The sequence below is a fragment of the Sceloporus occidentalis genome, unplaced genomic scaffold (assembly GCF_023333645.1).
Source record: "Sceloporus occidentalis isolate IW3139 unplaced genomic scaffold, rSceOcc1.0.p SCAF_87, whole genome shotgun sequence".
Taxonomy (NCBI): domain Eukaryota; kingdom Metazoa; phylum Chordata; class Lepidosauria; order Squamata; family Phrynosomatidae; genus Sceloporus; species Sceloporus occidentalis.
This window is the reverse complement of record NW_028317067.1, coordinates 4,050,757-4,072,759: the sequence shown is the minus strand read 5'-3', so window position 1 is coordinate 4,072,759 and position 22,003 is coordinate 4,050,757.

Here is a 22,003-nt window from a genome sequence, read left to right as displayed (position 1 = left end):
GTAGGTAACCAAATTAGGGTCCTGAGCCATGCATAGATGCATTCAGTTCACAAGAAAAGGTGCAGCAGTAAGCATCTGACAATTTTCACTCCATTGATGGATACTTTTACCAGAATTCACATATAATGGTATCTAATCGATCAACAGCAATCGTCCAGCTGCAATGAAGGAAATGCGAACCAGGGCTATATTGGCAAAGATTCATTAACAAAGATAAAATGTATCACTGTTTATAAATTAGCTTTTTCCAAAGCAATCTACTTGAGATAGATATATATCTGGCATTGAATCCTGCCAACGTTAAACATGTCTCTGGCTTTTGCTATATACACCCAAGTAGAGAAAGAGGTGACAGGTAGAAACTCAACCGTACAAATATATACAAAAATAAGTAGTCATACACAAAGAGATGCAGCTGAAAACCAGGCACATAGATAGACTCCTGAAAAGAAGATGGTACTATTTATCATGTGTGGACTATGTTTCCGCCTAGGCTTTGGTGTTTTCTTTTGTCTGCCTGTCAATCAGTCACACATTGTCACCCTGTCTCCAGAGAAGCAGCTGCACTGGTGCTCCAGCCTATGGCAGGTGCTGTTTGGTAATGTCCCGTCAGTATCAAAAAGCAAATGTTTAGCAAGGGACAGGACCAGCCAGGTCACTAGAGGGAATTCACACAGTATCTTCCCTGCGGCAACAGAGACATTGAGTAATGATCACAAAGCCAAGCAAACAGGCCTGCATGTCAGTGTACCAAAGAGATGTGTTCGGTAGCAGTTACAGAAGGTGATTATAGGTCACTTAGCTCTTATACTTGTCACTATGGGAGGTGTTATAGATATCTTTTTGTTAGAATCTACAGTAAACAGTTGGAGTATAATGTAAATTGTTATTATTATTATTAGTATTATTATTATTATTATTCATTGATTTGTGAAGTGCCATCATAATCCACAGCACTGTAATATGATGGCATAAACAGATCAAATAGTAACAATTTTCACTTACAGAAAGGAAAGGTAAGAGGGTCCAGCTCAAACAAGCTTACAATCTAGAAGGTGTTTATAGAACATATATTACACAGAAGGTAAAAGTAACATTAGCTGTGGTATACCAGGACATGGACATTTGTACAGACCTATTGCAGGGGAGGGAATAAGAGAGGTGTGCTAGGGGTAGGTGGGAGTTGATAGGCTTCCCTAGAAAAGTGGGTCTTGAAGGATTTTTTCGGAATATGGAATGGCACTCCAGGATGGGTGCAGCCCTTGAGAAATCTTGTAGGTCTGCATGAGAAGTGGAAATAATAAAAGAGGGTAAAGATTGAGAAAGATGAGTGGAAAGACAGAATAGAAGTCTATTCGGAGATAAGTGAGGAGTTGTAAGTAGGGGAACTGCTATGAGGAGTTTCGATAGTAAGGTCAGAATTTTAAATTGAATAGAGTATAGGCAGGGGAAAGGTGTTAGTAGAGAAACGGGTAAGGAAGATAAGTCTTGCACCAGCATTCAGTAAGATCGGCGATATGCATATCTGAGTGTCATCGGCATAAAGGCAGCCAAAAGATGAAATGAGTTTGCCAGCTGAGAGGAGAATAGGAGAGAAAATTACTGGATAGGGAAACACTGAAGATGCGATCAGATATATAGGATGTGAACCTGGAAAGAACAGTCTTACAGAGACCAAGATTGTAAAGGGATTAAAGGAGAAGAGGGTGCTCCGCAGTGTCAATAGTTGCAGAACGATCCAGAAGCATTAGCAAAAAGTGATATCCCTTCTATACAGAGCAAAGAGTAAATAATTGGTCACTTTAGTAAGAGTGATATAAGTGTAAAGTGGAATCTAGATTGAAGAGGGTGTAGTTCAAGAAGCTGGGGAGGAAGCTTGACAGATTGGTGGTCTTCAGGGAGGGAGTTTTCAAGATTGAAGTCTCGGTTGTATGTTTGAGGAAGGATGGGCAGGATCCCCTAGAGAAAGGTTGAAGCTATGAGTTAGCATTGGGATTAGAGTGGATGGGAAAGACCAGGTAAAGTGAGAGGGGATAGGATTAAGAGGGCATATGGTTGGGTAGGAGAAGAGTAGAAATCCAATAGACCAGATAGAATTGGTTTAATGTAAAGTAGAGGAGAGAGAGAGTTCAGTGTGAGTGAGGGAGCAGAGTCAAATAGAAGGTCAGAGAAGGAGGATGACTGTGAAGATATTTCATATCTGATTATCTCAATTGTGTCATTTAAGTAGGCTGCAAAGTAGGAGGCAGTAAGGTTAGTGGAAAGGGTAGTTTTTATAGGGCGAATAGGGCATAATGGGAAGTACTGAAGAGACAAAGAGGAGATAAGGGAGATTAAGTGTTTTCTTCTTGCAAGGGTGAGAGCAAAGTACTAGGAATTTATAGTGCGGGGCAGATGCAGAAGGAGACTTTTGCCAGTTATCTTCAGCAGTGCAGAAACAACATTGAAGATTGTAGGTTTAAATTCTTAAATAAATTTAACAAAGGAAAATAGGAAAGCTTATTTCAAAGGATCTCATTATCTAAAACTAGAGGATCCGAGGTTTAGATGTAATATAAGGAAGTCCTACTTTACAGAGAGGATGACATATAAATTGAAAAGCCTCCCCTCAGAAGTTGGAGAGGGTAATACAGAGAGGAAAGTTAAACATGCATGGGATAGGCAAAACGCTATCTCATATATATATATATATATATATATATATATATATATATATATATATATATATATATATATATATATATATATACACACTAAACTATATATGACTGTAGTATCCCTTTAATAACTCCTGGATGAATTTCCACATTTTTATTAATTATCAAAAAAAATACCCCAGGTTGAAGATGTTATAATTTTAATATGATTAGTATAGAGATAAAATGCATTGCTGACCCCTCTGTTTTTTTTTTATATAACCTGTTACACTAAGTCTTAGGATGCACTTTTAATATTGCTTAAATTGCTGATGGTTTTGACAGATTTGCTCTCATAAAACTACTTAAGAAAATCCTCAGTAATTAAGGAGAGCTTAGATAAATACCAAATGTTGATTTAGTGGGTGAATTACACTGTGCGCTTGTAATACAGTTATAATAGGTGTGTTAAAAGCTGCCAAATATATGCTTTTTATGGTAGTTAGAATAGGAAAGGGACTCTTCAAATATTTATTGGTTTTTGACCTCCTTTTATTTATTTTTAATTTAACACTTTTTTTTTAAACATAAACATTTGTTTTTTTCACTTTGGAATTATGTTTTGCCTCAGTTTTGCTAACAACTAAAATAGTGTGCATACCAGGGGAAAAAGTGGCCCCTGAGGCTCATATATGACAGCTAATTGGCAGAACCCCGGGGCAGCTGTTTTATCGGAGCTGGGGGAATATGAGGTTAGCTGCACCTGGGTTCCCGGGTTTTGCCCACTCACCCATTAGGTGTAGCTAGCTTTGTCTCTCCAAAGTAGCTCCACCCATTTATACAGGGACCTTCTAGAAAGGTCTTCTGCCCTGTTGATCAGTTCACACTTTTACAGTGGCATTTGTTCCAAAGGCCAAATGGGGTAGTATTCAAGAAACCTCTCAAAACCCACTTCTTCAGAGAAGCAACCATCTACACTACCTCTCACCTTTATGTTCCTTATGTTTGTCCTCACACCATTCCCTCAAGATTGTAAGCTTGCGAGCAGGGCTCTCTCCACCTAATGTATCGGTTTGTCTTAGTCTGTCAATTCTTGTCTTGTCAGACCCCTTGAATATATCTATTGTATGAATCACTGCATACATTTTTGGAGCTATATAAATAAAAGATATTATTATTATTATTATGATTATTATTATTATTTGTGCCTTTAAATAAAATTATGGAAATAAGAGAGTGTGAGAAATAATGTAAGAGAGTGTGAGTGAGGGTGTGAGAGAGTGTAAGGGAGTAAGTGTGAGAGAGCCTGAGTACAAGTGAGTGAAAAAAGCAACAAAAGGCAAACTAAAATTCTGAGCTCTCTGCTTTGTTTTTTTTGTTTGTTTTGTTGATGTTCCTCCTCGTTTTGGGTCAAATTCCAGTAAAAGTAACATTTTATCTAATTAAATTTAGTCTAATTTGGACTAAAAAAAATACCACATGCATTTCTAACAATTTCAAATGAAGGGGATATTTTTGTGTGAATTAACAAATTTTTAAAATACACATGATCAGGCAAAACAAAATATACACGCAATCATATTGTAACATGCAAACTTTGTATCTGTGTTATAAGCACTACACATATAGAAGCTTTGACACAACTGTGTCTTTAGCCATTTTTGACAGCATTTAAATTATGAAATCTTTCCTGCTTTAGGGGATCCGACCCCAAACTACTTCCAATCTCCCTGTAGCACATTTTCCATTCGTGGGACCTCTGTAATCCTGAGATTGTAGGGATAACTGGCACACATACCAAATATTTTATTTTACAGTTGTTAATTGGTTATAACCAGTGCCTGACTGGGGATGACGACGCGGCCCTGGCCTTTTAAGGCCAGCTGGCTATGAGAGGCCATATGCTATATTTTTATGCTCGTGCATGACTGGGAATATCCAGCCAGTGGGTGCACAGCGTAGCAGCTCCAGCAGCAGATCGAGTGTGTATGGAGCAATGTCGGCTCACCAGGCCTGGTAATTACATTGTGATTACAGTATAGGTTTTAAATAACAGCATAAGCTTTTCTTGGAGACATGAAAATAACCCAAAATCTGCTTTTTAGTAGTATCTAAACGAATGTAGCTATGAAAAAGACTTTGCTTCATCATATTTGATTTATGCATTAATAATGTCTATTATAGTAAATATCAATGTTATAGTGTTTACATTTAAGCTTTAACATACTGAGTATACATGATTGAGGGAATGAATTTGTGAACGAATGAATTCATTGATGTGTGTGTGCTGTTAGCAATCGCACTCCTATCATGCCAAGTCAGCAAGTACATGCTGAAACCTGGCTAGCTGCCCCCCTTGTGTATTGATGCTGCCAGCAGTATGGGGTCTGCACATACAGCCACCCTGTACCAGCATGTACTGGCTGACTTGGCATGATAGGAGTGTGATTGTTAGTAGCAATCACAGTCCCATCATGCCTAGGTTCCAGCATTTACTGGTTGCCTGGGTATAAAAGGAGTGTGATTGCTGTTAGCAATCACACTCATAGCATACCAAGTCATATTGTTGAATTTTTTTGTTCAATTGTGGTGTGTTACTTACTTTCAATAAAAGTGTGGTTAACACACCAAAATTGGACATTAAAAGTACAATAACAATATTAATTTATATATGATTGTTGACAGCAATCACACTTCTATCATGCCCAGCCAACCAGTACATGACTGGAATCTGGGTATGCCTGAGATTGCTGTTAACAATCATAACATATATATATTGTGACAAAAGGTGTGGTAAAGTGATAGATGGCAGGTATATTAGACCAGCCTTGGTCAATAGTAGCCTGCTTTAACCCCTTCAGTACCGGGACGTACCTGGTACTTCCTGGTTAACAGTCACCGGTAGACCGGGACGTACCAGGTACGTCTCCTCCAAAAAACGCCCCCACATCACCACAATCGCGGTGATCGTGGGGGCGCTGCTGCTGCTGTCTGCACAGGACTCCTGGGCAGACAGCACAGCCTGTCTAAGCCCGCCCCCAAGCCCACGATCACTCCCACGGAGTGATTTTGTAGGCAGAAACAGCGATTGCAGAAAAATCTGCAATCGCTGTTTCAGTTGCCACAGGCAGCTTCAGGGAAGGGGGGGGGTATTGAATGGGTCCCCACACAAGTGTGGGGACCTGATCCAACACCCCCCTGCTGCCTGATCGCTCCATGAGAGCGTCAGTGCAGCGTTAACCCCTTCAATGCCGCGATCGCGGCATTGAAGGGGTTAATTCCCGTTTTTTAGGGGGTTCTGCTGCTGGTGGTCTGCCTGGAAGCCCAGGCAGACCAGCAACAGCAAAAACGAGCTCCCAGAAGTCCTCTGATCAGTCCTGTAGGACTGATCAGAGAGACTCCTCCCCTACAATCTCCAGTCTATTGGAGATTGTGTCCCCAGCTGCCAGAGGCAGCTTCAGGGACAGGGAGACAGGGTTCTTTGGTCTCCACATGAGTGTGGAGACCAGACCCCCCCCACCCCCACCCTTCCTCAGTTAACCCCTACCCCCCTCTTCCTCAATTAACCTCTTCAATGCTGCGATTGTGTATGACCCCCATCGCAGCATTGCAGGGGTTAATATTAGTCCCCACAAGCTTGGGATGACCACGGATGACCCTGCTCTACAAAGAGAGAGGGGTCATCTAGGGTAATTATGAAAAAACACAAATTATTAATAAAATGAAAAAATCATAATTATTACCTGATCACTTGTCGGTGACATTTTAAGTCGCTGATTATTGATCGGTCTCCCTGATTGATGTCAGCGGCCTAAACCTGTCACTTACAAGTAATCTGATGAAAAAAAATATTTAAAAAAATTTAAATGCACATGTTCCAGTTTTGCCCTCATAGCTTCCTCAAAAAATACATGAACCATGCATGTGAGGCCTTGTTGGAACCGGGGGGTGTTGGTGAACAAAATGTGGTGTTTTCTTCCACTGTTGCACATATGCTGTGCAAGAAAAAAATTTTAACATTGAAATGTATTTGTTAAAAACGCAATAAAATAAATTTTCCGTGAACTTTGGCAGACATCAGTGAAGAAAAGGCTAGCTGAAAACTGTCAAAACTACCCTAGTTGAACACCTTGACTTGTCTACTGTTCATAAATATATACTTTTATGGGGTAATTTACAGCAGGGGGCTTCCAAAATGTCCCAAATGGGACCAGGAAACCAATTTCTGAAAATTCCAAATGTGAAAACGAAAATGCGCATGTTCCAGTTTTGCCCTCATAGCTTCCTCAAAAAATGCATGAACCATGCATGTGAGGCCTTGTTGGAACCGGGGGATGTTGGTAAACACAATTTGGTTTGGTTTTGTTCTGCAGTTGCACATATTCTATACAAAATATAATATAAAATCTAAAGCAACATTGCAACATATGCAAAAAAAAACCAAAAAAATATAAAAATACCTCAAAATTTGGCAGCAATTGGCGATAAAATCCCTGTTTGAAAAGTGTCAAAATGACCCTAGTTGTACACCTTGACTTATCTACTGTTCATAAACATATAATTTTGGGGGGGTAATCAGTATCTGTGACAACTATTGCAGTTATTAGACTACCATGCCAAATTTGAAAAAAATTACATTTCAAAAACGTGATGCATGCCTTGCAATATTTGCCCTATACTGGTCAAAATAGATAAAAATCCTGGCCATGTTGGGTGGTTTCCAAATCAGGACAACTTAATGAATATATTTGGGATAATTTTTTCCCATTGGTTTAATGTGTGTACAATTTGTATGTATACAAAACTGTAAAAAAAATGCGTTTTTTCATTTTTTCCCCACTTTTTCCAGTTTTTTTCAAACAAAACAATGTACTACCCAGCTTACTATGGTTTCAAATGAAAGCCCTACTTGTGCTGAAAAAAACAATATATGATTTTTGTGGGTGCACCAATTGATAAGAGAGAAATTACAGTTGAAGAAAGACATGGCAAAAACACAAAAACGGCTCCGGTCCTTTAGCGACACCTTAGTATCAAAATCCCGGTCCTGAAGGGGTTAAAATATGTCCCAGTGAAAGATGTTGTTTGTTTACAAACTGCACTACTGGCAGTTTGCAAAACATGGTAAGGGTCCCTGGGGCGGAGCATCTGGAAGAGCAGGGTGGGCCAGTGCTCCAACATCACTAATTGCCGTTTTGATCCAGTCCAGAGCCTGCATTCTGGACAGGAGCTCCACAGGTGTGGACTAAGTAGCAGCTCACCTGTGGCTGATTAATTAGCAGGCAGAAGGTAAAAGGGATTGAGCCTGATTCAGAGAAGGAAGCCACTGTTATGCCAGCTAGGAGAGCTGATGAACTGAGGGGTGGTTTCTCTGCAAAGCCGTATTGATGGTAACTTGTGACCTGTTTTGCCCTAAGCAAGTGCTAACGCAAAGACTGTTATTCTGCTTATAACTGCTGCTGTTTATTCCTTTAAAATAAACACTGAAGCTGAGCTGGATGTGTCCTGGAAGACTGTGGTTACAGCCAAGATCCTTGACAAAAATCCCAAGGAAAAGGGAGGCCTGTCACATATGGTGCAGCATGCGGGTATCCATGTAAGTCTGTGGGTAGAAGTCAGTTACAGCTCAACATGGAGGATATTATCAAGGCTTTGATCCAATCCACCACTGTGTAACAGGAGAGCTACAGAGAACAGTGCAGTTCTGCAGCAATTGGTACTGACCCAGGCAGAGAATGCTAAACTCCTGGCCAAAGCACAAATAGAAAGCACTGAATCCTTAGTGCAACAGATTGCAGTGGCACAAGTTGAGGCATTTAAAGTAACCCGCGAAGAGCAGCAAAATGCTACCCGTGTGCTACAGCAGGAGATCCAAGCTATTTCTGAAAAGCTGGACTTGGACCCTGAGGCGAGATCCCCAGGACCAAACATGATTCGGGCAAGCCACTACCTCCAAAAGATGACTGCATGTTGAAGCCTACCTTCTGGAATTTGAACGCACAGCAGAGACAGAGAAATGGCCGGCTACTGAGTGGGCAAGCGTACTGGCACCATTCCTGAGCGGAGAGCCGCAGAAGGCGTACTATGACTTAGAGCCTGCAGAAGCAAGTGACTACAGAAAATTGAAAGCTGAGATCCTGGCACGTCTAGGGGTAACCTCTGCGTTACGTGCCCAAAGATTCTACCCATGGGCATTTTCCCAGGACAAAGCTGCAAGATCCCAAATGTTTGACCTCATACATCTGGCCCGGAAATGGTTACAACCTGAAGTCAATTCAGCTAGCCACATTGTGGAAATCCTAGTGATGGATCGAGTTTTTTTTTTTTTGTTTTTTTTTGCGTGGTTTACCAGCGGCCTTGCGTCAGTGGGTCAGCCAGATTGATCCACACACAGCAGACCAGCTAATTGCCTTTGTGGAAAGATATGTGGCTGCAGGAGAACTGTTAAGCCCTGCTTCACCAGATAAACCCCGCAATTCTAAGCTTCTAAGGATTCTGTGAGACTTGGTAAGAATGTTCTGGGTTTAAGGGGGGCTGAAGAACTGCAGCTATAGTCTCAGGACACCAGGGACAATACTCCAGGACTCAGAGGGTTAACCAGACGTAATAGGCCTGGGAGAGGAACTAATTGGGGGGGTCAGACTATGTTGTGAAGTGCTTTAGGTGCAATGAGGCTGGTCATATGGCTAAGGAATGCTCCTTGAAGGATGAACCTACGGAGTGCAATATGGGTGAAAATGAGGGCATGCATTCATTTTTGTTTAATTGTGTTGCGTCTATTAACAATGACTATGATAATAGCCCTTATTGGTGCTATGTTAATGTGAATGGAAAAATGTCTAAAGCATTACTTGATTCAGGAAGTATGGTCACATTAGTAGCAGAATCTGTAATACCCTATGTGAAGTCTGATCATCTACAAAAAGTGGGAATTACCTGTGTTCATGGGCATAAGAGAGAGTATCCCACAGCAGAAGTAAATATTGGAACCCCGTATGGTTCTCTAAACTACAGAGTGGGTGTAGTACCTAGACTATCCCAGCAGGTGGTAATACGTAGAGATTTTCCCCATTTTCTAGAATTATGGGCCTCTGCAGAAAAGACCGGCCAAAGCTCATCAGAAATTAACCAAGATGATGAAGATTATGTGTTTCCTTTTGCCAATACCGAATTTGGATTTTGACCATCGGGAGAGACACCTGGGAAAATCTTACTACCCTAAACCAGTACTAGTGGGGGATAACCCAGAACAAACTAGTGAGGAGCCGGCTAATACTGCAGAGAATGATGACTTATTGGACATAGGGATCAGTCCTGGTAACTTTAAAAGCGCCCAGTGGGAAGATCCCACTTTAGTTGCAGCCCGAAACAATATAAAGGTTTTAAATGGGGTTGCTGCTCAGCCAGGAGAAGCACTGTCATTCCCTTATTTTGAAACGTTAAATGACTTAATCTACCGTGTAGAAAAGAAAGCTGCAGATACTATTAAGCAGCGGTTGGTTCCACAGGCTTTCCGTAATATAGTATTGAAGTTGGCTCACAGCCACATACTAGGAGGACACCTTAAGTTGATAAAACCAGAGAGAGAGTCCTTAAACGTTTTTACTGGCCTGGAGTGCTTGCTGCTATAACAAACTATTGCTCTTCATGCCCTGAATGCCAGCACTGGGCCCCGTTCAAGGCTTTCCGTAGTCCACTAGTTCCCCTACCTGTAACCTTTGAAAGGATCGCTATGGACTTAGTAGGGCCACTGATAAAATCCGCTAGAGGCCATCAGTATATACTAGTCGTTCTGGACTATGCAACCCGATACCCTGAAGCCATACTCTTACGTAATTTCTCTGCAAAGTCAATAGCAAAGGAGCTAATGCTGATGTTTAGCAGAATGGGTATCCCCAAGGAAATCCTGACGGACCAGGGGACCCCTTTTATGTCCAGGTCACCAAAGAACTATGCAGACTCCTGCAGGTTAAACACCTTAAGACCTCAGTATATCACCCACAGACTGATGGTTTAGTAGAAAGATTTAATAAAACCCTTAAGAGTATGTTACGTAAAGTAATTGACACTGATGGGGAAAAACTGGGACTTTTTATTGCCATATCTAATGTTCTCCATTAGGGAAGTTCCACAGGCTTCTCTCCTTTTGAATTGTTGTATGGGAGGCATCCCCGTGGAATGCTGGATATAGCTAAAGAGACCTGGGAGCAGGAGAGCACACCCCACCGGAGTGTAATCGAGCACATAGCTCAAATGCAGGATAGAATGGCTACTATTTTGCCTATTGTCAGGGAACACATGCAGAAAGCTCAGCAGGCTCAGAAAAACCAGTTATAATCGTAATGCTCGAATCAGAGTGTTTCAGCCTGGAGACAGGGTGTTGGTGCTGGTCCCTACAGTAGAGAATAAGTTCCTGGCAACTTGGAACCATGGACCATACGAGATAATCGAGAAAGTGAGTGACGTCAATTATAAAGTTAGGCAACCAGGTAGAAGACAGCCTGAGCAGTTGTATCATGTAAATCTGCTGAAACCTTGGAAAGACAGAGAGGTCTTGGTGGCTTTAAAGCCTTCAGAACCTCCTAAGGCCGAGCCAGAGGTAAATATAGCCAAGACACTATCTATACATCAGAAGCATCAGAGGTCAGGGATTTTATCAGAAGAAATAAGGATGTTTTCTCTGTAGTCCCAGGAAAGACTAATGTTATCAAACATGACATAATCGCAGAACCAGGGAAAAGGGTTAATCTCAAACCCTATAGAATACCTGAGGCCCGGCGGGAGGCTATAAACGTAGAGGTCGAAAAAATGCTAAAACTTGGAGTCATTGAGGAATCCCAGAGTGACTGGAGCAGTCCTATTGTATTGGTGCCAAAACCTGATAACACATGGAGATTCTGTAATGACTATCGGAAGTTGAATGGCATCTCAAAATTTGACGCCTACCCAATGCCGAGAGTTGATGAGTTAATAGAAAGACTGGGTAAAGCACGCTATTTGACAACTCTAGACCTGACAAAAGGTTACTGGCAAGTCCCTCTCCCAAGGAAATAACAGCCTTTTCAACACCCAGTGGCCTGTTTCAGTACACTGTATTGCCATTTGGGTTACATGGTGCACCTGCCACATTCCAACGAATGATGGACAGAATTCTTAAACCCCATACTTGCTATGCCGCTGCTTATTTGGATGATATTGTCATCCACAGTACAGACTGGGAATCCCATCTTCCAAAAGTTCAAGCAGTGTTTGATTCTATCCGCTCAGCAGGTTTAACTGCCAATCCTTCCAAATGTACTATTGGCTTAGAAGAGGCTAAGTACTTAGGATATTCAATTGGGAGAGGATTGGTTAAACCACAAACTGCAAAAGTGGAAGCCATACAAAAATGGCCACAGCCATTTACGAAAAAACAAGGGCATTTTGGGGTTTGACTGGTTACTATAGGAGGTTTATTCCAGATTTTGCTACCATTGCTGCTCCTCTAACTGACCTCACTAAGGCAAAGTACCCAGTTATGGTTAAGTGGAGCCCTGAAGCAGACAAAGCTTTTAAAAGACTGAAGGAGGCTATCTGTGCCCAACCAGTCTTAGTAACTCCGGACTTCTCCAGCAGCTTCATAGTTCAGACAGATGCTTCTGATGTGGGCTTAGGAGCTGTCCTTTCCCGGGAATATCAGGGTGAAGAACATCCTGTGTTCCTTTTGAGCAGGAAACTAAACCCACAAGAGAAAAACTACTCTATTGTAGAAAAGGAGTGTCTCGCTATTAAATGGGCATTAGAGCCTCTTAAATACTACCTGCTAGGTCGCAAATTCCGATTAATAACAGATCACGCACGTTTTAAAAGCGTTTAGGAGGCGATCAACGATCCCCTCCTAAACTTAAATGGTGTCGCTGGAACGCCTCGATCAGGAGGCATCCAGCGACACCAAATACTTACCCCAGGGCGGGCTGTGACCGCTCCGGAGAGCGGTCACAGCTGCACGCAGTCTTCGCCATCCGGAAGATGGCGGCGGCCCGGGAAAAAAAATAATAAAGTTGAAAAGACCCTCTAGAGAGACTGGCTCCACTTGCAGGTTGAATACAGGTACTGCATTCAACCATACAAGGCAATGGAGCCCAGCTTTCTAATCATTATGTGATTAGTAAAATATTTAAAAAAATTAAAAAAAAATAAAAATGAAAAGGGGAAAAAAAGAAAAAGCTTAAAAAAAAAAAACATGGTAACATTTAAAAATTATTATGCTTTAGAGGAACTATCCAGTTCCAGCAAAATGTAAAAAAAAAAAGTCAAAAAAGAGTAAAATCTGTATCTTCCCAAAAATCCTGACATGGAAAAATGTAAATAAAAGCATTTCAAATACCCAAGAGGTGTCTAATTTAAAAAAAAAATGAATGGTTTTATGGGGTAAATTGGAGTGGCCGAGCTTAAAGATAGGGCATAGGCACAGACTGACCGAAATGGGGGGAAAAAAGCGCACTTCCAAAATGTGGCATTTTAACACCAGACAAACCCATACATGTGGGGTATGACTGAACTTGGGAGGTGTACAATTTTGTATAATTTTTATGCCTATGGCTTAACGGGTTTGGGGGTTGTGAACGGGGCAGAAGGGTTATACTGGCTAGATGTTATGCTAGGGCAATGGGAAGTAAGTTTTTTTTATTTTTTTTATATATATATATTTTTTTTAAATGTTCTTAATTTTACATTTTTTACATATTTTTTATTTTATTTTTTTATATATTTTTACACAGAAATGGTTAGAGGTCCTCCTAGGGACCTCCTGAACATGCCAGTGATGTCACAATGACATCACAGCTCACATTATAAAAAAAAAAAAATTTGTATTATTTATATTATTTTAATGATTTATTTAATATTATTTTTTAAATGAATTAACTTTTTTTTTTTCTGCTTTTCTCTGGTGGTTTCTCACTCCCCTCCCCGCGATCCCCCTGCACCGATCACACTGTGATCTCTATGCAGGTCCTCACAGACCTGCATAGAGATCGCAGCGGATATCCTGTCCTCCGATGACCTTCCGGGTTACGTCAGCAGTGACGCAACCCGGAAGGGAATGCCCGATAGCGCGTTTGCAACCGCGCGATCGGGCACTTTCAATTGTAACAGCTTACCGGCTTTCATGCCGGAAGCTGTTAAGGGAGATTGGGCAGCAGAAAGCCGGCGATGCCGGCTTCTGCTGCCAGGGGGGAGTCCAGACTGTCAAACGACAGCCTGGTCTCCCGTGCAGCGGCAGGGATGTGTCCCTGACGCTGCACGAAGGGCTGGACGTACCGGGACGTCCATAGGGGTTTCTTTGTGGGCGTTTTTTGGACGTCCCGGTACGTCTATAGGGGAATTAAGGGGTTAACATATGTCCCAGTGAAAGATGTTGTTTGTTTACAAACTGCACTACTGGCAGTTTGCAAACCATGGTAAGGGTCCCTGGGGCGGAGCATCTGGAAGAGCAGGGTGGACCAGTGCTCCAACAGCACTAATTGCTGTTTTGATCCAGTCCAGAGCCTGCATTCTGGACAGGAGCTCCACAGGTGTGGATTAAGTAGCAGCTCACCTGTGGCTGATTAATTAGCAGGCAGAAGGTAAAAAGGGGATTGAGCCTGATTCAGAGAAGGAAGCCACTGTTATGCCAGCTAGGAGTGCTGATGAACTGAGGGGTGGTTTCTCTCTGCAAAGCCGTATTGATGGTAACTTGTGACCTGTTTTGTCCTAAGCAAGTGCTAACGCAAAGACTGTTATTCTGCTTATAACTGCTGCTGTTTATTCCTTTAAAATAAACACTGAAGCTGAGCTGGATGTGTCCTGGACTTCATTTACCCTAGAAGACTGTGGTTACAGCCAAGATCCTTGACAAAAATCCCAAGGAAAAGGGAGGCCTGTCACAATATATATATATTAACATTATTAAAAAAAATTTGTACAATTTTGGTGTGTAACTTACTTTTAGTAAAAGTGCGGGTTTTTTTATTATTTTTAAAGGTGGGGGGGTAGTTTTTGGTTTCGGCTAAGTGAACCCTGAATTTTCGGTTTTGGTCCAGAATCTTCAGTTCGGTGTATCCCTAGGATAAATAGAACTATTTCATTTTTACTTATCTAGAATCCTGAATTTGTAGTCACAAAGCTTTCTAGGCCCAGAAATCAGTGAGAGGAAAAGTAAAGGTTTTGTGTCATTAATTAATTTTAATCTGCATATTTTATTAAAGGCCATATTTTCTCACAGTGAAATATGAGTGCGGCCCTTGCACGTATATAATTCTGATGAAGTGGCCCACTGCAGAAAAAACTTGGACACCCCTGCCCTAGAAGGTCTGAGTGAGTTCCAAGTCTGGGTACCTCACGTGGTTACTGGTGCACTAAAACAGGACTCCAAAATTTTACCATCAACCTGATATATTGCTCCAGCCATTTTATGTAAACAGTACAGTGAGATAATTCAGGATGACCTATCACTCTCAGCCAAAGGAAATACGTTTGGTTGCAGGCACTATTCATATAGTGGATTCATACTGTATAAAAAAATCAATATTTAGAGCTTAACCCCTTAAGGACCGGGCTCGTTTTTCTTTTTGTACCGTGTTCAGCTGTAATTTTCTCCTCACCCATTTAGTGTACCCACATAAGTTATATATTGTTTTTTTCAGGACAAGATGGGCTTTCTTCAGATACCATTATTTTGATCGTATCATCTTATTTACTATAAAAAAAAAAAATGGTGAAAAATTGAAAAAAAACCACATTTTATGACTTTTATTTGAAAAATCTTTTACTCACCTAAAAAAGCAAGTAAAAAAACTAGCTAAATAGATTCTACTACTTGTCCTGAGTTTAGAAATACCAAATGTTTTTATGTTTTTTTGCTGTTTTTTGTAAGTTATAGGGCAATAAGTACAAGCAGCGTTTTATGATTTCCAAATCTTTTTTAACAAATCTGGTCAGTCTGCCTCCATCTCCTCTTTGGAACATCTTTGAAGCCGGTTAACTCAATTTAACCCATTCAAACCATAATATTTTTGAAAACTAGACACCCCAGGGTATTCCAAATGCTGTTTTTTTTTAACCCTTTCCATGCACCACTTATACAACTACACTTTGTCAAACTTTGTAATAGGAATTTTTTATTTTTATTTTTTTTTTCACACAAATTGTACTTTAGTTATAGATATACAGGTCCTGGTATATGCCACTGTCAAACAACCCCCCAATGTGTGTTCAGGAACATCTCCTGAGTGCAGTGATACCCGACATGCATGGGTTTGTCGTGTTGTTTGAGATTTAAAATGCCACATTTGGGAAGTGCGCTTTTTCTCCATTTTGGTCAGTCTGTACCTATGCCCTATCTTTGAGCTCGGCCACTCCAATTTACCCATCAGCCATTTTTTTTTATATTAGACACCCCTTGGGTATTTGAAGTGCTTTTATTTTAACTCTTTGTTGATATTTTTGAGAAATCTTAGCACTTGCTCAAAATAATAAACTTTATTTTTTTTTTATATTTTTTTACACATTTTGCTGGTACTGGATGGTTCATCAAGTGACATCACTGCATAATAATTTTTAAATGTTAGCACTTTTTTTTCCCTTTTTTTTTTTTTAATATTTTACTAATCACATTGTGATTAGAAAGCTGGGCTCCATTGACTTGCATGGTTGAGTGCAGTACCTGTATTCAACCTGCAAGTGGAGCCAGAGTTCTCTAGAGGGTCAGGAGACCGTCTAGCGAACTCTTTCTCCTTTATTGGGTTTTTTTTCCCGGGCCGCCGCCATCTTGCTGATGGCGAAGATCACCGGCAGCTGCCATCCATGATCGAGGCATTCCAGCGACACCATTTAAGTTTAGGAGGCGATCGTTGATCGCCTCCTAAATGCTTTTAAAACGGGCGTCCCGGGGAGGGGCCAGACATGGCCCCCGATGCCGATCTCGGCCTTGCTGAATGCCTTGACATCGAGGCATTACAGTAACGCCGTTTAAGCGAAGAAAGTTAAATTTCTAAGCTTATTTAATTTTTTGACGGTTCAGGACCGTCAAAGGTCGTAAAGCAACCGTTTTTCCATGACAGTCCTGAACCGGCAAAGGTCGTTAAGGGGTTAATGGCTTACTACAGCTTAATTTGTTCGAACTGCCCAGGATAACTCTCTCCCTACCCTTTGCTACATGTTCAGGCCTACCTCCTACAGTCCACTACCATCTGCAGCCACGAATATAAACTATGTATTTTCTGTCATGCTCCTGATACTTTATTGGCTAAAAGACAAGTCACTCCCCCTGCTGCCTAGCAACAGTTACCTATGGATCTTCTAAATCACTAATCTGTGTATACCTGTAGCAGAACAGCAAGTAACTCCAGAACAGCTTCGCTGAACTGCCTCTCCCATTACCCTTAGCCGTGGGCAAAGTAGAACTAGATTGTAGATGAACAATGCGTTTTGTAGGCCACGGAAAGGTATTAAAAGTCAGGATACCATACCTGACAATATTTAAAATGGACAAACAGGGGTGCTTTTGTTTTGGTTAGATGCATATATATGGTGTGTCTTTAGCGATGCATTTTATGTGACCCTTTTGACCTTTTACTGGCTATTTATGTAACTAAGGATAAGGAGAAATGAGAGAACATCTTCCATACAAGTTCTACTTTTAATTCATGAGTATATTGTGACAGTGACAGCTCCCACTTAAGAATGTTGACTCATAGTGTATATGTGCATGTCAAGTGACTTGTCTTTCTCCTGTACCAGGATTGATCCTCAATAATGTCCAACAATTGGAAGACAATCAAGCATCTTGTTCAAGAGGATTAAAGCTGATCTTTTGACACAAAAATCAAAACTTTGACTCATCTGCTGACATCTCTGCAGGCTGCATCCCCCTGTTACTTAAACCATTGCAATACCTGGACTGAGTCTACATGCCACAGACGCTTCCTGCGGTTGTAAGAGACTTGTCTAGGCTTGTGCTGATTATTAATGATTGTATATATGATCTGTTCTCTTGTATTACAAAGGCATACCTCCATGTTATATTCCCTCCTGCTAGTATTCACATACACAGAAAGCACTGCACACACTGATTAGTTTAATGTTGTGCAGCTTATGATGGTGGAAATTTCGGTAAGAGTTGCTGGAACCAACAGGTACTTAACTTATCTATGTGGGAACCACATCTTATGTCCCTCTTGCCACTCTGATGTCCCTCTTCTTTACTAGCTCATTGTTATCACAGTGTTCTAGAACCCTGAAGGCAATACTATAGTTTACATAAGGATTGGGAAACATTGTTACAAATGAAATTGATTACAATATATTATTCTCCTTCTAAATGTTATGATCAATGACATAATTAAATAGCTACCAGGTGGTCATCTTCCTAAGGACACCACCAACTGCACCTCCTAAACAAATGAGCTTCACTGACCATTTGAAACGTCTGCAGATACAGTATGCTTATCTAGACTCCAATCACAAAACCTGTTTAAAATATTTTTATAGCACTTTGGGGGCCTTGTCTACTGTAATTTGTAAATATAAATGATTCTGTAACAGATAATTTATGTTCTGCAGTCTTTAGCGGATGTTGGCATCTTTTAGTGGCCCAACAGAAATGTTTTTGTTACATATGCTTTTGGGACCTCAGTTATTATTTAGGTGGACTGTTTTTTATAGCGGCCCATAAAAGATATCAACTCCAAGTAAGGACTCCATATTCACTTGAGCCAATATGGTTCTATCCATTTTTCTTGTTCCGCTGTGAATGAGTTAATGTTCCTGGGCTGACCCTGCTGATATCTTACTGAAGATCTAAAGGGTCAGTCAGCTGGGCTGGGAATGTCCACAGTATGTGGGTCAGCCTTTGAAGTGAGCTTTAGGGTTAACGCAGCCTAAACTCTCAAATTAAACAATGAGGCACAAAAAAAGAAAGAGACTCAGGGCACAAATCCCACCTAGGGCACATCTAGAGAGCTCTAATTAGTGCCTTATGGCGCAAGAATTTAGGATAATGTCATAGGAGCCACATATCTTACATTTCACAACATAGCTACTGCGAGCACTCCAGGAGATACAGAAACACCAGTGGCAGTGTGCACACTGACGGCAACTTTTAACATTTTCAAGGAGTTATGAAAGGGATTTTAATGGAAAATTGGGCATATTGTGTTTTTTTTATATTGCATTTTAAAGTTCTAGTTAAAAAAAACCCATCTTATTATACGTGCCTTTCCTAACCACCAATTCTATAAATTTACCCAAATACCACTAATGTACTCATGAAACATAAATTTGGGTTTCTATGTCAGGGAATGAGCCAAGTTCTTTAATAGTGTTTGTCTGATGAATTCTATATATAGCTCAAGAAATAAAGAACATGCAACTATATCTTTATTTGCTTTATTTCTAGGAAACAACACACAATCAAGATAAACTTGGTTTCTATAGTCTTTACCCCTTTACTCTCATGTGTTAGCTATGTCTTCATCTTATGCATCACCTGTCACTCCATCCGATCACCTCCTGCCTACCTTTAATTCATTATTATTATTATTAGTCAAGCCATATTCCCCAGTGCAGTGTGATACTGGGTATAACTGATATTACTTGAGGCGGTGGCACCAGGTATTTGTCTTGTCCTTCATTCAATGTCTCCAAGGTGCAGAAACCAACATATAGTATGGGCACAATACTATTTCACCCAGAATATTATCACAAACAAGGGGTTTTAGGGCTCTCTCACTTTACTAGTTATTGTAAACGGCCAGCATTCACAGGTTTCTCTATGAAGAGCAGGATTGGCCCTGTAAAATGCATAATTCAGTGTGTAATAGAATTTAAAGAACTCTCACTGGTTAACTATTATATTACATATTAAATATACATTATGCAGGGCGAGCCAATCAGCAGAAGCTAATTGGGGTTGGCGATTTATAATGAATTGTGAAGTGAAGGAGCTGAAGCACAACTCTTCTGAAAACTCCCCTTTAGTGAATAATGAATAAACCCCAATAATTTAAACTGTGGTATAATCTTCAACATAAACGTTAATGTGGTGATTTAACAGTGAAAGGGAATATTTAAGGAGTAGAGCTATTGGAGGTATCAACGTTGTACAATCATCCCTGTCCAGGCTACTTTTTGGACTGTAATCGCATGAGAATCCCTGTGTCCTTTGAAGCCAGTGTATTAGAAAGGTTACCTAAACAAAATGTCTGCTTGTTCATTAGACCATCCAAAATACTTTAAACTTGAACAGACCTTCTTTACCCTATCCTTAACCTTCCAATGTTTTCCTTTCCCCGACTATAGTTTCACGGGTGATTCATTGACGACAAATGTGGATCAACAGTATTTGTTTGGGGACACTTCACACTACTAATCCCTGTATTAAATCCTGTCTTCCCCAGCTGTTTTATCTTTAGTGAGCTCCGTAGCCCAGAAGTAGATGAGCACCTGAACATATATGTATGTGTGCGTTGTGTGTGTCCATAAGAGAACTAATGTCTATTAAGAGAGGAATGCACTCTAGATGGGGTGTCAAATGTATGCAGATGTAGATTAACTTTACTTTCATAACATCATGGAAACTTGAAACTCAATTATGTTTCTTCTGGGAATTCAGACCACCCTTCACCAGGTACGGTGGAGAAGCGATCAGACAATGAGAATGACCTAGAACATTTTATATTGGAAACAGCTGAAACATTTGATTAATTATTGGCTTAATATTACCAAACAGAAGGGATGTCTGGAGTCACAAACTGAGAACAAAACCCAAAATATTCAGTATCTATACAACATTTCAAATTATTTATCAGGAAAAAAAATCATAAAGTGATATATTAGCGTCTCATTCAGTCCAATCAAATTGTTATGGTGGAGTATGGTATTATGATAAATACCACAGGTACGGGCTGCCGGTGAAAGAAAAGAGAGAAACAAGTGGAGAAAAGAGAGCAGAGGTAAGAGGAAGCAAAAAAACAGGAGAGAAAAAGTAGAAAAGGAAAGGAGAGAATAAATAAAAGAGAGAGATAAAGGAGACTAGAAAAGAGGACTTAAATAGATTAGAAAAAAGACAGAAAGAAGACAGAAAGACGAAAACAAAGAAAATTAAATTAAAAAGAGAGAAAGGAGACAAGAGAAAAAAAGAAAAGTAGAGAAGAGAGGATATAATAGCAATCGGGAGAGAGTGAGTGAGAGAGAGAGAGAGAGAGAGAGAGAGAAAGGTAAACCCTTTAAATGGCTGCAAGTGATGACATTTGGACCCCCAGCAGCTTCTCACAACACGCTCACAGCTGTAGTTTATCTAGGCAGTGTCAGTCATTGTTTTTACCTCAGAATCTGCGCTGAAAGGACTGTGTGTCACCTAAATCTCCAGCACATGGTCAATACTGTAGCTCAATCAGCTTTCTTCCCGCCTATGCTGAACATTGCCCCACCCTCCACATGCACTTCATGCACATTCCAGGGCTCTGCAAAGGCCACTTTCACTTACTTGTTTTTTGTTTGTTTTTTTTCAAATTTTTTCCACAGAAATTTGGTTTAAAATTAATCAACTATTAAATATGGTTGTAATAACCACTTTATCAATTAATTTCGTGTTCAAATGTGATCTCATCTCCCCTTCTCCTTAACCCATATTAAGAAGATATTAGGTAAAATTTAGCTGCCACAAGAGAATCAGTAACTTAAAGAAAGCAATTACTTACAAGTGCAGAATAAACAGGAAGTTATAATAGTGGATAGATCAACTTTGGGTCTAAACTATCCTTTTGTTACATATTTATAAGCCAAGAAACAACATTTAGCATAATTTAAGAACGTCACGGCTTCATACAGATTCCAGCTATTTAAGACCACAAAAAAAGAAATACATGTGAACATTTGAACAACCCCTGAATTATCAGACTTTTAACAGATTTAAAAGAACAAAACAAAGTGACTTTATAATTAAATATTAGGTCTACTAAGGATTAAAAGTACAATAGGTGAGCTATGGTTCATTTAATCTCCCAGGGGAGCCCTGGGACATAATCTCAATGTGCGTCAGATGTGACCATGCTATTTTATAATCACAAGGGTTAACTTGTTGTTTAATTCAAGTCTTTAGGGAATTCCAAATCTCCTAAATAATTGAGTGGCAGGAGATTAGTCGTATGTTTTTATTGATGTATTGATTGGAGAGCAGTTAATCTGACGTCTCTGCGGAGTGATAATGTTGTACCAAGCAGATTATTGGAAATCACACACTGTAATATCACTAATAAATCCTTTGTGTCTGGGTGTTTAACAGGCAGAGCACAGAAGGATGAGCTGAGCGTATCTGTACCACTACTCACCTCCCAGGGAGACACACA